The sequence below is a fragment of the Martes martes genome, assembly GCF_963455335.1.
Source record: "Martes martes genome assembly, chromosome: 2".
Classification (NCBI taxonomy): Eukaryota; Metazoa; Chordata; class Mammalia; order Carnivora; family Mustelidae; genus Martes; species Martes martes.
In genome coordinates this window covers 39,876,751-39,894,261 of record NC_137889.1, presented here as the reverse complement: position 1 = coordinate 39,894,261, position 17,511 = coordinate 39,876,751, and the positions used below count along the sequence as shown (strand labels likewise).

Below are 17,511 nucleotides of genomic sequence, written 5' to 3'. Positions count from 1 at the left end.
AAGGCCGAGGCTTTAACCCACTGAGCCACCCAGGCGCCCCTTTGTTCAATATTTTTAATTCAGCAAATGACCAAAGCAAAGCCAAAAGGCTTGACTGAGTTATTAGCAAGCAACTCCTAAGCCCCTTGTCAGTCACCCTGTTGGCTCTGAAAGATAAAGAATACACAGGTGAAGCAAATAAGCATAGGGTAAACAGTATTTTGTGAAACAGATTTTGCACAAAGTAAAAAATGGCATTTATAAGTAAGACACACAATACTGTGTTACATTTTACCACAGTAAAATACTAGGATATGATTAAAATTAGACCATGTACTCTATTTTTCTTATTCAAAAAATGGTCTTGTAGTTTCACTAGTTTGGATACTGAAGTATGCCAACTTTTTTCATTGACATAATAAATTTAACTGTTTTTATAACATTTTAATGAACAAGATACATGTGAGAGGGACTGAACCTAGGATATGGAAAAGCATCTCAGAATAATTTCAGAGTTTCTATACCAATGACTTATGCAGTTTTTATCAGTCTAACTTCATAATTGTGCTTTACATTAGTGAGTGTTACCCTGGTAGGCTTGAAGTGGTGGAGGGGAAGACAGAAAACTTCTTCAGAGCTTTGGTAACGATAATGACAGTCAGCCTGATTCTCTCTGATTCTCTCAGATAAGATAAGATCCTTGTAATCAAGTTGTTCCACTATGACAACCACCCAAGAAAATGCTACTCCACATCTGTGCTTTCTTAATTTTGGGTTAAGATGTAAAAGAAAACACATACGTATCTCTAAGCTATAAAACCAACACAACACATACTGAAGAAAAGGATATGTGCATCTTAACATTATAATGATGTTGGAATGTTTTCCTTCAAAGAAGGACTTGGAGCAACTCAAGTCACCAAAGATTCAGTATAAATATATTTAGGTTACAGATTTTATATTACTTAAGATTTAATTCATGTACCCCTAGCCAGTATTTTCACAAACTCTGTGGGAATTCTGCAGGGTGGCTACAATAGTAAGTTTAACCCAGTGAACCACCCAGGCACCCCTAGAATAGTACGTTTAAATACCAGATAATTATGAACCTAATAAAAATTAGGAGGCATTTCATAATTAACAGCACATGGTAAAATGTATCCTCAAATACAAAAACTGATAGAACATCAAATTAAAATAAGGGGCAAACTGAGGCACAAAGACCATGCTGTAAATTAAATGTTCTTTTGAGGAACTCAGATTTACTGAAGAACTACAACAACCTATTGTTTAAATGTCTCATGAGGCTGTACTTATTTAGAAGTGCAGAGAGAGCACACGTCTAACAAGCCTCGGGAGACTCTTGCCGGATAAATGTCTTTTTAATGGGTTCCATGACTTGTATGAGCATTTTAAACCCACAAGTAAAAGTTAAGTGAGAAACTGCAATTGAAAAGAGACAGATCATTAAAGGTTCTTTCTATACTACCATACTCAAAATTACCTAGAATAATTTAATGATGTAGTAAAATTTTAAAAATGTATTCATAAAGTAGATATACTTGACAATGATAACTAAGCATCTAAATATTTTCTAATACATTCAATTCTGTCCTAGAACAAGTTTTTTCAAATTTTTTTGCCCATGAGAATATTTTGCTTAACAAGGTACTGAGTCCCAAAATAGAAAATTCTTGTTCAGACACATATCATGCAATAAAAATCTTTTATAAAGTATTCTGTAAAATTCAACAAACTTGCCATATTGTAATCCTCTCCCAATGTATATATTATAACGTGACAAATCTAAAAAGTAGATGTTATCCTTATTGTTTTCAATTGCAAAATTACAAAGGGATTTTCTTGAATCTTTCTGGTGCTTTATAATGACACACTGTTTTTCTTAAAAAAAAAAAAAAAAGGAAAATGGGTTTTGGAAATGCAACTAAAACTTATATATCCTTCATCACAACTCCCTACCCTTCTGCCCACTTAGCTTATTTAAGAACTGATTCGTCTTTAAGCCCACAGTCATCCCTTTCATTCTCGTCCATGCTCTATCACATCAAAAAGTCTTGTCATTATTAATATCTTCAACTTCTTTGTCCCACTGCCTCTCTGTTGTACCTAAAAAAAAAAAAACACTGAAACTCTTGAACAATCCTACTCTGCCTTCTCCACATTTATACCCCCTCTATTAGTTAAGGTTTCTTTAGTATTTCAAATACAAATACTTAACTCTAGCTATCTTATGCATAAGGGGCACCTAACAGTTTATGCAGCCAAATCATAAAAACATGAATGGAGCTGGCCTCAGGGACACAGGCACTTAAAACTCTCCTCCTCGCTTCTCAACCATTCTCCTCTTTCCATCCCAAACATCTCCACTCCTTGTTTCTTTACTACACAAGAAACATTTCTACAACAAGCAATACCCATTACATCTTTTATGTCTCTCAACAAGAGAAAATGTTTTTTTCCCCTAACTCCAAATTGAAAAGATTCTAATTGGTGTGATTTAGATCACCTGTTCTCCCCATGGACTAATCCGTGTGGCTGGAAGATGAGGTATAATGACTGGGCCCAGCCCTGAAGTCAAGGAAGCTGGGGTATGTATTAAAGAAGGGGTAGCACTGCCCTAGTCACTAGTGTAATCCTCCTGAGCTTTACAGCCTCCCCTATTTATATGTGACTCATTCAGCACCGATAGTGAAAATTAAATTAAACAAGAGCATAAATTATTGTCACTGAATATTTAGCATCTCAAACTTCAGGAGAGACTTCATTCATGAGCTTCATTTAATTTTTTGCCATCTTTCCTAAAATATATCTGGCAAGAGCATCTATTTTCTCTGCCTTTCTGATGGTATGGGAAGGGGTATCGCACCTCTACCAGGCTAAATCTCTAAAACTGGTCCTGATACCTTCCCTTTCTATGGTGACATCTCCTCCTTTATTAGCTCCTTTCTATCAGCTGTCAAACATGTACAAGTCTCCCTAAACCCCACCTCGGCAATTTTGTTATCACCCTTTGTCCTCAGCCCCTATTTTAGCCAAATTTTGAGAGAAGTTTCTATAATATTTCCACTTAATGTCTTCTCTTCAACTCAGGCAATCTTGCTTTCATTCTTGTTCCTCCATTAAAAACTGATCACAATAAATGCACCTGCTTCTTTCATGTTAAATTCAAAGTCACTTTTCAGTGTTCCTGTGTCACTTTGCCCGTCTGCAGCACTGAATACTCTCAAATATGTTCTACCTTATTTCCTGTGACACAATACAGTCTCCTGAATTTTCTCCTCTCTGGATAATACCTATTACTCACATCTTCCTTATCTTCACTTAAATGTGGGTGAGCCTAAGGGTTTAACTTCAGCTCGTGTGAACTCTTGTGAACATTAGATCCATATGTCAGACACACTTGGATGTTTACAAAGCACCACAAACTCAGTAAAAAGGAACTAAGGCATGAAGACCTAAAAGTGGGAATGTATTCTCAATCTTAGTAAACTGTATCAGTATAAAGTATGTAATTTCTTGAGTGTGGAAACACTATACATAAAGCCTACGTAAAAGTGATTTACAGTAATATAAAATATAGCCAAGTCAGAATCCTGGGACTAGCAGAATTTTTCTATCAACTATTTCATCCAAATACTATTATATTGCTATCACACAATCGAGAAAGTTCAAAGTCAAAGTCATACTTGTATCTGCCTACTAATGGCATAAGGATAAGTCTTTTAGTAATAATATTTTTGGGATGATTTATAAAATTCTCAAATTTCCACTCAAGAAACAACAAAATGGGATTTCAGAGCTGACAGGGGCCTTAGAGATCATCAAACAAATTCTTCCTTTTACAGATTAAAGAAAATGAAGTCCAGTATTAACTTCTTTCAAGGTCCAATAGTTATTTTCCACAAACTGACTCAGAAATCATATTTCTCAGAAATCAATTGACTAAATTCATTCAACTAATTACATTCTCTCTTATCAACTAACTAAAACTAACTACATTCTCTCCTCCTAAGACCAAACTTTACAGTACCGTAAATGCCTGGCTTGTCAAGACCCATGTGAAAAGGTAACAAGGCCTCCCTTAGAATACATTCAATAATGGTGGTCACTGTAATATTCTAAAGGATGAGCTTTCAACAAAAGTCACTGTTGCTAGGACACAAGCTTGAAATGCCTTTGTTGGTGACCATGACTGGTTTGCCACACTGATCCTATAGTCTCAGTCCACTTACAACCAAAGCTATCTGCCATATAAATGGCTGAAACTGGAGATGTAGACTATAGCTCAGGAAAATAATTTATCCCTGGCTATGTGAGGGGTTATTTGACCTAGCTCCAAGAGAGCAAAGTCTGTAGGCAAACACTGTCATGAAAGGCTGTTAGATCCCAGTGGCCATGAACTGACAGCTAGGGATAAATCAACCTTCAAAGACCACAGTGACCCGTATGTATTATACGCAGTGAGGTGATAAACAATTGTGGTGGGCTAAATAATGGACCCTCAGATGATGTCCAGGTCCTAATCCCTGGAACCTGTAAACATTTCTGTATCTAGCAAAAAGACTGAAAATGTGATTAAGTTAATGATCTTGAGATGGGGAGGGTATCTGCGCTGGGTGGAGTCTGTAGAAGATGGAAGAGGGAGATTTAAGAAAGACAGAAGAAGCGAAGGCAATGTGAAGATGGACACAGCAGTTGGATACAGACACAAGTGAAGGAAAGCTAACAACCACTATAAGTTGGAAGAGGCAGGGATTCTCTCCTAGACACTCCAAAAGGAGTACAGCATGTTGACAACTTGATTTCAGACTTCTGGCTTCCAAAATTATGAGAAGATAAATTTCTGTTGTTTTAAGACACCAAGTTTGTGGTACTTCGTTATAGCAGCCCTAGGAAACTAATATACAAAGGTACAAATGTAAGAGATACCTGAGTAAAGAAAGGCTGATTTTCAGAAATATTTCCAGAGTTGGTCCCTAGATAAAACATAATCTCTTACATAGTGGCTGACAAAATCAGTCAAAGAATTTTTTTAAAAATATTGATTATCGAGCTCCATCCCAGATCTTCTCATCCCATATCTATTGAATCAGATTCCCAGTAGAGAAAATATATAAATATTCTAAATGCTCTACTCCTGACTTTTATATGAACCTGTTGTTAAAAACCGCTTTGCAAATTTACCAACCATTTAATTTTTTCTAAAGACTTTATTTATTTATTTGTCAGAGTTAGAAAGAGAGAGCATACACAAGCAGGGGGAGCAGCAGGCAGAAGGAGAAGCAGGCTCCTGGGGAGCAAGGATCCCAGGACCCTCTTGACCTGGGCCGAAGGCAGGCACTTAACTGACTGAGCCACCCAGGTGTTCTTACCAAATACTTATTTAAGTGAAATTCCTGCAGTATAACCCAGAAGCTAGACAACAGTCAAATGCCTCCACTGAGACTAAACAGGACAGAATGATTCTTCAAATATGAAGTTCATTAAGTTTTAAGAATGAGAAAGCAAAAGTAAATTGCTTAAATTACAGAGATTAAGGTTTCTTGGTCTAAATTTACTTTTAAGTCTTTGTTCCTAACTTTTGATTGTTTCTCACTGAAATGATAAAATGCAATTTTATTCATGGCTCAACACCATCGCTGACAGCCCACACATGGTTCTCTGAAGTTTTCCCATTACCATGCATTGTGTAACCTGAGTTTCTCTCTGTCTCTCTCGCTCTCTCTCTTCCTCCCTCTCCCTTCCTCCCACCCCTCCTCACAGAGAGGCACATTTTGCAATCTATGATATTCATGTATTTTAGTTCAATCATCTCTAAACTCCAATGATTTTTTTCCTCTATGTATTCTTTCAATTATTATAAAAAGTACAAAAGATAAACTGGATTGCTTCCAACTTCCTTTAGTGAGACAGTAACCACAGCGAAATTTGTACCCAGGAAGAATTATGACACCGTTAACACTATTAACACCAGGGCTATCTTTTCCAAGGCAAATATCATGCAGGTATTCAGATTAAGCAGACTTTTAAGTATAAAATTAAATATGCACTACTCTGGAAGTTATTATCAAAGAGAGACTATGTTCGAAAAGACGTTATTTTAAAACTAATGATAAAACTCGTAATTAAATGAATTTCATATTGTTTAGAGAAACTCAAAATATGTTAAAGCAATGGTGTTCTATTTTTATTTTCTTTTCTATGCCTTAGAATAATATTGAAAAACTGCATTACCCTCCACATTAGAGGTTTCCCTAAAATCAGTCTCTAGAATGGATTTTTTGTTTGCCCCTTCTATTCCTGAGGGATCTTACATGTATTCAATGTACCAAATAAGATTATGGGTGAGAGCTATACCCCCCTCCTTTTTTTAAGTGGCAACTGTCAAGTAGAGGCACAGAATAAGCAGCCTGAAGCTTTGACCACAGAGCATTCATAGGGCAGATCCATTTTAGGGAGAAAGTACTAAAGATGAGTTTCTCAAGATTGATCCCCTTTAAGCCACTTGTGTTCCCGAACTCACTAGACAATATTCATTTACCTAAGTTTAAAGAGTACTGCATTAAAGAACATATATTTACAAGCAACATCATAAACATTCATCTTCAGTTCTCACTCAGGGTGACAGAAGCATGCTCAATATAAAGTAACTTATTTTGTTTTTTTCCCCATATCTATAGTTAGATCTGTTTTTTGGATCCAGCCACCATGTAAACAGAATCAAAATCTATGTCTTGGACAATTAACTTGAACCTTCTGTTGTGGTGCACTTACAAACCCAGCCAGCAATGGCAGAAATATCAAACCATTATCTGTCTGACTCAATTGGGTAGACATGCCAGCAAAAACCCAAAACAGACACTAGAAAACTAATTTAAAAATGCTTTTGTTATTGAAAGAGAATCTGAGGTATACTTAATATGTGTAATTCATCACATAATAAACATTTTTTAGAGCATTCTGTTGGCTGGAGTGACATTATGCTAGGTACAGACAAATACATTCTGCCTTGAGGGGCCTCTTAGGTGAGGGTGATAAAATGTGATGCTCAACCTCACTGAGCTTTACCTAATGGAGAATTAGTTAGCTAAGACAGTCTAACTTTGCTTCCTATTTACAATGTGCAAGATGCTTTTACACACACAGTATCTAATAAAATCTGATGTGATACTGAATGTATTTTAAGGAAAAATTTTATAGAAGGAAAACAGCTCCAATCTCTGGATCTAAGGATTTAAAGTGTGGGGGTGAGCATCTATCTGACTGACATTAACTTTTTAAAGATTTTACTTATTTATTTGACAGAGAGAGAGAGAGAGTTGATTCTCTAAGGGGGGAGAGGGGAACATGGGGCTTGCGTGATTGCCTGTTGTCAAATGTATCTTTATGAGCTAAAATAGAAACCACCATTCCTTCATTATTACTAAATGGAAAAGAAACGCAGCCAAAGATAATACTAAACAGGCACACAAAAGATTTGGTGAGCAGTTCTGGAGGTACCACTAAACCAAACATGAAAATAAATAAAACTATAATTCCCAATTTACATTTCTACTAATGCAATACTCCAAACAAATATACACACATGTATTTTCATTCATTCATTTTGAGGGATGGGTTGGTCAGTAAGGTGTTATGAGAATTTACACAGAGCACAATTCCCCTAAAGTGCCTTTACTACACCTTATAATTGCTTTCCATTTGATTAGCTACTATGTCTTAGGGAAAAGTTCTTAAATATACTAGCATGAATAACAGTATTGCAAATGTAAGCAAAAATTCAAATAGTAAATAGCCACTAAGTTTCTTTTTTAAAAAGAGGTATAATTGTCATATAACATTAGATTAGTTTTAGGTATACAATACAACGGTTCAATATCTGTACTAAGTTCCTTTTTAAGCAACAATTTTAACTAGAATTTTTTTCTCACTTTCTGAAACTGATCCCCTAACATAATAAAGGCCATATATGACAAGTGCACAACTAACATACTACTCAGCAGTGAAAAGGCTCAAAACTTTTCCTCAAGTCAGGAACAAGACAAAGATACTTACACTTGCCACTTTTATTGACCACAGTACTGGAAGTCCCAGCCAGAGCAATTAGGTAAGAAAAAGAATAAAAGGCATTCAAGTTGGGGAAATTAAAAAAGAAGTAAAATGATCATTATTTGCAGATGACATGGTATTACATATAAAAAACCCTGAAGACTCCATCAAAAAAAGTACTGGATCTAAGAAAAGAGTTCAATGAAGCTGCAGGATACAAGGCCAATATATGAAAATCTGTAGTGTTTCTATACACTAATTACAAAGAATCAGAAAGAGAAATTAAAATAATTCTACTTTATAATTACATCAATATAATACCTAGGAGTAAATTTTACCAAGAAGGTAAAAGACCTATACAGTGAAACTGTAAGATATTGATGAAAGAAACTACAGAAGATACAAATAAATGGAAAGATATTATGTGTTCAGGGACTGGAAGAATACCATTAAAATGTCCATTGTACCCAAAGCAGTCTTCCAATTTAGTGCAATCCAAATAAAAGTTCCAATGGCATTTTTCAATAAATAGAACAAACAATCCCAGAAGATGGAAAGAACCACAAAAGACCTCAAACAGCCAAAACAATCTTGAGAAAGAAGAACAAAGTTGGAGGCATCATACTCTCTGATTTCAAACTATATTACAAAGCTACAGTAACTAAAACAGCATGATCCTGGCATAAAAACAGATTTCACAGATCAATGGAATAGAAAGCCCAGACAAAAATCCGCATATATATGATCAATTAATTTATGACAAAGAAGCCAAGAATCTGAAATGGAGAAAGTACAGTCTCATCAATAAATTGTGTTGGGAAAATTGGACTGCTACATGCAAAGGAATGAAACTGGACCACTATCTTATACCATACATAAATTTTAACACAAAAAGGATTACAAACTTGAATGTAAGGCCTAAAATCATAAAACTCCTAGAAGAAAACATAGAGGGTAATTTCTTTTATGCTAGTATTGGTAATGATGGTTTTGCCTTTGCAAAGGAGCAAAGAGTAGCAATTAGTTAAGTGGGACTGTATCAAACTAAGAAGCTTCTGCACAGCAAAGGAATCATCAACAAAATAAAAAGGCAACCTACTGAATGGGAAAAAGTATTTGCAAATCATATATGTGATTAGGGGTTAATATGTAAAATAAAAAATACATAACTCAACAGCAGAAAAAAAATCCAATTAAAATATGGGCAGAGGATCTAAATAGGCATTTTTCCAAAGAGGACCTGACTAGACATCCCCCCACCAAAGAGATGGCCAGCAGGTACATGAAAAGATAGATGCTCAACATCACTAATCATCAGGGAAATGTAAATCAAAACCACAATGAATTATCACCTCACACCTGTTAGAATGGCTAGTATCAAAAAGACAGGAGAGAACAAATGCTGGCAAGGATGCAGAGAAAAAGGAACCCTAGTGCACTGTTGGTGGGAATGTATATTGGTGCAGTCACTATGGAGAACATCAGAGAGGTTCCTCAAAAAAATTAAAACTAGAGATATCATATGATCCTGTAATTCCAGTTCCTGGCATTTATCCAAAGAAAATAAAAAGTACTAATTCAAAAAGATATACACAGCCCCATAATTACTGCAGCATTATTTACAATCACCAAGATATGGAAACAACCTAGGTATCCACTGACAGATGAATGGATGAAGTGTGGCGTATATATGGTGGGATACTATTCAGCCATAAAAAGAGTGTAATCTTGCTATCTGATACAATATGGATGGACCTTGAGGGCATTATGCTAGGTGAAACAAGTCAAAAAGAGAAGGGCAAATACTGTATGATATTACTTATATGTGGAATCTAAAACAAAAACAACAAACAAAAAATGGAAGTTTGTAGATACATAGAATAGACTGATGGTTGCCAGATTGAGAGGTGAATAGAATGGGTGAAGGGGTCAAAAGGTACTAACTTCCAGTTACAAAAATAAGTTATGGGGATGTAATGTACAGCATGGTGAATATAGTTCATACTCTACTGCATATTTGAAAATTGTTAAGAGAGTAGATTAAAATTCATCATCACAAGGAAAAAAATGTTCTATAACTATGTAAGGTGATCATTTTATAATATATACAAATATCAAATCATTATGTTGTACACTTAAAACTTATCACAGACAACATGAATTGATAGTAGTTCAAATTATCCTGAACATCACTGAATCTTTATAAACTGTTTCAAATGGCATATGACACATAATTCTTATTTATTTTATCACTCTATTGTACAATAACTACAACAAATATTTTATCATAACATATGCTAATATGTCAGAGGAAATTTTTAAGTAACTTTTTAAAACTATTTTTATAACTATCAATAATATTTTTTCTATAATAGTATAATAGATAGTATAAGTATTTATACAAAATAGTATAGTTTCCTTCTTCACTACCAGAAGACATTAATTCCTATTGTAACATCAATAGTACAGTAAACAGTTGTAACACTTGTAACAATATAGTCTAAACAAATCTCTTAAAACTATTCACTCATTCATTCATATATTCAGTCAAATATTTACTGAGTCTCTACTACCTATCAGGTTGTCAGGTATTAATATAGGCACTGAAAGTTCAGTGGTGAAAAACACAAGCAAAGAACTTAGATTTAGTGGGGTGGAAACAGATAATAAAGGAATAAGAAAACAGAAACACATCAAGATGAGTCTGTCATTTTCTGGTACACTTCTAGAAAATTACCATAAGATATTCAATATAAGGTAACTTAAAAGACTAGCTTTCAACAGAATGGACAAGAAAACTTTTATGCAAGGAAATTTAACGAGTGACAAAGAGCAGCTACACAAAGATAAAGGGAAGATCGGTAAGCAGCTCCTTGGTATAACTGAGCATGGTGGGTCTGAAGGCCTGTGGCAAGGGAAAATAGGTAGACAGGTCACACAGGGTTTTTTGACCAGAAAACAAAGAACTTCTGTGTGTGCTGGGCAACCATGGAGGAGAGACCTGCTCTAGTTCATATTCTTACAGGTCACCCTGGTTTCTGTGTGGAGAAAGAACTAGAAGAGAGCAAGGGAAGTAGCAGAAAGACTGGTGGTGTCTGGAGAGAGATGATGTGACCTGGACTGAGGTAATGGCAGTGGCAGATCTGGGATTTATCAGGCTATCTTCCTAAATTATGGGAGAAGGGTGGCCCATTTTTACATGCTTCAAGCACAAATAAAAAATTGGATAAGACAGTTTTAACAATAGCACCAGAGATATACTGTCACCCATTAGTATTTAAAGTCATTTAAACTAAAAATGAAGTAGATATATTACAATATAATGTTAAAAGAAAAAAGGTTCAAAACAGTGCCCATGTATATAAATATAAATATATAAACATAATGTTTACACAGAACCTTTCTGAAATACAGAAGAAACCACTGATGGTGATTGCCTCTGGAGAGGGCGATTGGGGAAATGGGGAGAGAGACAGAATTTTCAATGTATAACCTACACTACTCGAATGTTTACCACAGCATGTATGCATCACTTCAACTGAAAACTAGATGATAATAATATTTAAACTTTTTGCACATGTAATCAAGTCTACTGCCTCTCTTTTGTCTCCACAGTGCCTCATAAATTGTCTCAACCACAGCAAATGTTAAGAAAAAAAAAAAATTGAGAAGACAAAGACCTCAATGCTGATAATCCTAATACAGCAATTATGATAGGAACAGTAAATGTAGAAAAAAGAACAATGAACTAGAAATCAGTAGACTTGTACTAAACCTGCCTCTTGAATCCTCTGTTATGACTTTTGGCCACTAACACTAAACTTCTGCTTTCTTCATCTGTAAAGACAGTAAAACAACACCTACCTCACAGAATTGTGAAGATGATATGAAACCATTTGTACACTGGCTAAGTGACACATAAATAAAAAGAACTACTTTTGTTACATGCAGTCTACTTCTGCCCTCCTCAGATTTTATAGAACATTTGAATTTAGATATCCAAATCTATCCATTCCATGCCCCTTAGCCAATCAATATCCCATGGCAAACATTTGCTGGGCATTGGGAGAATCACTTATTCTGAAACAAACTGGCAGTTTGGCATCATGGACAAATTATGCCAACAAACTAAGATTTACTGAGTGGTTAACAAGTGCTAAGACCTGTTCCTAGGGTTGTACATAACCTACATCATCATTTACTCTTTATACCACTACCCACGAATATTATTCCCATTTTACAGAGAAGGAAAATAGAGTGCATAGACTTTAAGTGCTATTAAGTGGCAGATCTCAAAATGGAATCACAGGCAGTTTGACTCTAAAGCCTTTATAATTTTTTCCTTGACCTTTGATTTAAAAAATATAGGCATTCACTTCCTATTTCCACCTGTGTATACGAACTAGCCTGGGCTATATAATTCTTCCACCCCAAATTTTAAAACATAAGAGTACAAAGTTTCTGACCACTCAGAGTAGAATACTCTTCACTCAAGGATCTTAGAATTTGGCACAGAACTCCAAATGAATGTCTAACAACATTTTAGGGCTAGAGCCCTATCTGTTTTGGGATGCCAGGCTAGATGTCTGACAAATGGAAGAAGGTCTTCCATATATTTGACATTTATTGAGTGCTACGGTGTGCTGGACTCTGAACTGAGCACTTATGTACATTATTTAACTTAACCCTCTACAACTATAATTTACTCCATTGATCTTAAAGCTGGGAATAAGGTGGACTGTTATTTGCTGAATGCTGTAGGCTGTCAGATCAAATTCAGGATGCCAAGTTAGATGTTAAGTTCAGATAAACAATGAATGACTTAAATATGTCCCCAAACTTGGCATGAGAGATATTTATGCTAAATATTATAATTTATCTGCACTTCACATTTAGCTGGGTTTTCTGCATTTTTATTTGCTAAATATGGCAACCTTATCCCAGTGACAGAGTTATTAGTTAAGTGGCAAAACTGGAACTCAAACATAAGACTGACTCCAGAACCCATGCTTTTATTCACTACTTTACACTTTCTTCTTTGTCCTTCCCCAAATGACCTTGCCATGACCCTGTCAAAACACTCTTAAGAAGCGGTATGGATCCCAGGCAGAAGAGGTATTCTCACTCAGTGAGATTCTCATGAAAGAAAGACTGCAACATATATTTTATAAGTACCCTTCATTTTTCAAACCAATGTGGGCATTAAAAACTAGTATACAAAAACATTATATAGCTGTAACTTAATATAGCAATCCTTAGAGCCAGACAGCTTGGGAAAAGTTAATGTAGCTATGTTCTCAGTGAATCACCACATTCTTCCATGTGAGTTATAATGAACATCCAAAATATTCTTCAGCAAATGTCTAACTATTCTCTGACCTGATTCAGACTATTCATGATTTTCAAACTCATTGCATTTATAATTATCTCCTGATTTTGCTTTTAATTCTTATAACTTAATCCTCTTGCAGTATAACTTATTTATCAAAACTTGTTTGGATTTAGATAGCTAAGCCATTCTCTGGAATAAATATACCAATAACTTCAATTACTGAATTCAATAACTGGGCTATACTTGCTATAATCAGTTGCTAGACCTTCCTGTTGGTAAACCTTAGTTGTTAAGAACTGCCAGGCATGTACCATAATAAAGATGCTTTATAATTTTAGAACATAAGGAAAACAAATTCTAAGTGTCTTTATAAAATGCATGCAGTATTGTTTAAATACCTAAGAAAAATGGATCAACTATTTAATGATTATGGATATGATGGCAAAGTTAATGTATGCTGTTAAAAAACTGGTGGGTAACATGCAGATTTCTTTTTACAAAAGGCTTGTAAAAAATGATCATTAGGGGATTCTGACATTTAGAGAGAACACCAGGCATGCCATTTGTACTCTGTCATTTCCATGGATTAGACAAAGCAAGGAAAGACAAACCAAATGGAACTAGATTTCATCTAAAACAATCAATACAGCCAAATTAAATGATCTAATCTAGTGACTACCAGGTTTTTAGATTTCATAAACAGGAAAATATTCTAAAGAGGTTTTCGGAACCCACATGGAATTGCCAAGTTTTAAATTTTGCCAAGTGAGGAAAGAAATTTTTAAAAACAAAACAAAGCACAACACTATCTACTACTGTCATCATCCATGAAAATAAGTAACAAGGACAATCTCAAATAAAGGAATGTTTCCCAAGAGAGGACCAGTCTTTCATGACCATTTTTACTACAGACAGAAAATTCTGACAGCAAACAGCAGCAGAACACAATCTAGTCCCATAACTGCTAAAATGTAGTGTCTTGGGAAAGATGTAACTTTTAAAAAAGTAGTTTATGTTTTTTGGTATTTGCTAAACAACAAGTTAAGATACACAAACCATTTTATTCTTTGAATTTTTATGCTTTCCTAAATTTTTAAATTTTTAAAAATTTCCTAAATTTTTAAATTTTTAAAAATTTTAACTTTTTAATTCCAGTTAGTTAACATAATTATTCCAGTCAGTGTTTCATTAGTTTCAGGTGTAAAATATAGTTTTGAACAATCCATACATCTCTAGTACTCAACACAATGAGTGCACAACCTTAATCCCCATCACTTATTTAACCCATCCCCCACCCTCTAGTAATCATCAGTTTGTTCTCTATAATTAAGAATCAGTTTCTTAATTCCTCTCTTGCTCTTTCTCTTTTTCCCTTTGTTCATTTGTTTTGTTTCTTATCAGTGAAATTATACGGTATTTATCTTTCTCTGATTTATTTTGCTTAGAATTATACACTCTAGCTCCATTTATGTCGTTGCAAATGGGAAGATTTCATTCTTTTTTAGGGCGAATAACATTCCGCTGTGTGTGTGTGTGTATACCACAGCTTCTTGAACATCAGTAGATGGACACTTAGGCTACTTCCTTATCTTCTCTATCATAAACAATGCTGCTACAAACATAGGGGTGCATGTATCCCTTTGTATTAGTGTTTTCTTATTCTTTGGGTAAATAGTTAGTAGCGGGATTGCTGGATCAAAGGGCAGATCTATTTTTAACTTTTCGAGAAATGTCCATACTGTCTTCCACAGTGGCTGCACCAGTTTGCATTCCAACCAACACTGCATGAACGTTCGTTTTTCTCCACATCCTCACCAACATCTGTTGTTTCCTGTGTGGTTGATTTTAGCCATTCTGACAGGTGTGAGGTGATATCTCATTGTAGTTTTCCATGTGCATTTCCCTGATGATTAGAGACGTTAAGCATCTCTCCATGTATCTGTTAGGCTATTCAGGTCTTCTGCCCATTTTTAAATAGGTTACTTGTTTCTCAGGTGTTGAGTTATATAAGTTCTTTATATTTTGGATACTAACCTTTTATCAGATATGTCATTTGCAAATATCTTTTCCCACTCCATAGGCTGCTTTCCAGTTTTGTCGACTACTGCTCAGAAGCTATTATTTTGATGTAGTTCTAATACTTTATTTTTGCTTTTGTTTCCCTTGCCTCAGGAAACATATCTAGAAAGAAGTTGCTACAGCCAATGTCAAAGAGGTTACTTCCTGTGTTCTCTTCTGGGATGTTTATGGTTTCAGGTCACACATTTAAGTCTTTAGTCCATTTTAAATTTATTTTTGTGTATGGTGTAAGAAAGAGGTCCAATTTCTTTCTTTTGTACGTAGCTGTCCAGTTTTCCCAACACCATTTGTTAAAGAGACTTTTTCCCACTGGCTACTCTTTCCTGTGCTGTCAAAGATTAACTGACCATATAGTTGTGGGTTTACTTCTGTTTTCTATTCTGTTCCATTAATCTAGGTGTATAAGTCCAGAATTGGGATGCTATCAGCTTTGCTTTTTTTTTTTCCCAAGACTCTTTTGGCTATTTGAGGTCCTTGGTGGTTCCACACAAATTTTATGATTCTTTGTTCTAGTTCTGTGAAAAATGCTCTTGGTATTTTCATAGAGATTGCATTAAATCTGTAGATTGCTTTGGGTAGTATAAACATTTTAACAATTATTTGTTCTTCCGATCCATGAGCATGGAATACCTTTTCATTTCTTTGCAGTGTCTTGAATTTCTTTCAGAGTATAGATCTTTTACCTCTTTGGTTAGGTTTATTCCTAGGTGCTTTTGGCACAACTGTAAATGGGATTGTTTTCTTAATTTTGTTTTCTGCTACTTCATTACTAGTGCAGAGAAAGGCAACGTATCTCTATATGTTAATTTTGTACCCTGTGACTACTTAATTTGTGTATCGATTCTAGAAGTTTTCTGGTAGAGTCCTTTGGGTTTTCTATCTAGAGCATGATGTCAACTGTAAATACCAAGTTTTACTTCTTGCTTACCAATTTGGATGCCTTTTCTTTCTTTCTGTTGTCTGATTGCTATGGCTAGAACTTTTAGTATAATGTTGAACAAAAGTGGTAAGAGTGGACATTCTTTTTTTTTTTTTTTAAAGATAGATTTATTTATTTATTTATTTATTTATTTATTTATTTATTTATTTATTTATCTGTCAGAGAGAGAGAGAGAGAGAGGAAGCGAGAGTGAGCACAAGCAGAAAGAGTGGCAGGCAGAGGGAGAAGCAGGCTCCCTGCCGAGCAAGGAGCCCAATGTGGGACTCGATCCCAGGACGCTGGGATCATGACCTGAGCCGAAGGCAGCTGCTTAACCAACTGAGCCACCCAGGCGTCCCAAGAGTGGACATTCTTGTCTTGTTTCTGACCTTAGGGGAAAATCTCTTAGTTTTTCTCCATTTAGGATGATGGTGGCTGTGGGGTTTCATATCAGGCCTTTACTATGTTGAGGTATGTTCCCTCTATCCCTACTTTGTTGAGGGATTTTATCATGAATGGATGTTGTACTTTGTCAAATGCTTTTATGCAGATATTTAAACAATCATGTGGTTCTTAGCCTTTCTCTTAGTGAAGTGATGTACCACGTTGATGGATTTGCAAACACTGAACCATACCTGCAACCCAAGAATAAATCTGATGTCATTGTGGTAAATGATTTTTTAAATGTATTGTTGGATTAGGTTTGCTAGTATTCTGCTGCGGATTTCTGCATCTATGTATATCAGGCATACTGGCCTGTACTTCTCTTTTTCAGTGGTGTCTTTATCCGGTTTTGCTACTGGGGTAATGTTGGCCTCATAGAATTTGGATGTTTTCCATCCTTTTCTATTTTTTGAAATAGTTTCAGAAGACTAGGTATTAAGTCTTCTTTAAATGTTTGGTAAAATTTGCCTATGAAGCCATCTGGTCCTGGATTTCTGTTTGTTGGCAATTTTTTGATTACTAACTCAGTTTCTTTTCTGGTTATCAGTCTGTTCAAATTTTCTACTTCTTCTTGTTCAGTTTTGGTAATTTATACATTTCTAGAAATGTATCCATTTCTTCTAGGTCATCCAGTTTTTTGGCATATAGTTTTTATAATATTCTAATTATTTGTATTTCTGGGGTGTTG

At 35.1% G+C, this 17,511-nt stretch overlaps 1 protein-coding gene across 2 annotated transcripts in view; it reads right to left on the bottom strand.

Annotated features, from left to right (window-relative positions):
- PSD3 (pleckstrin and Sec7 domain containing 3) overlaps positions 1–17,511 on the bottom strand; it is a 536,900-nt gene that overhangs the window by 195,291 nt on the left and 324,098 nt on the right. The window lies entirely within an intron of this gene.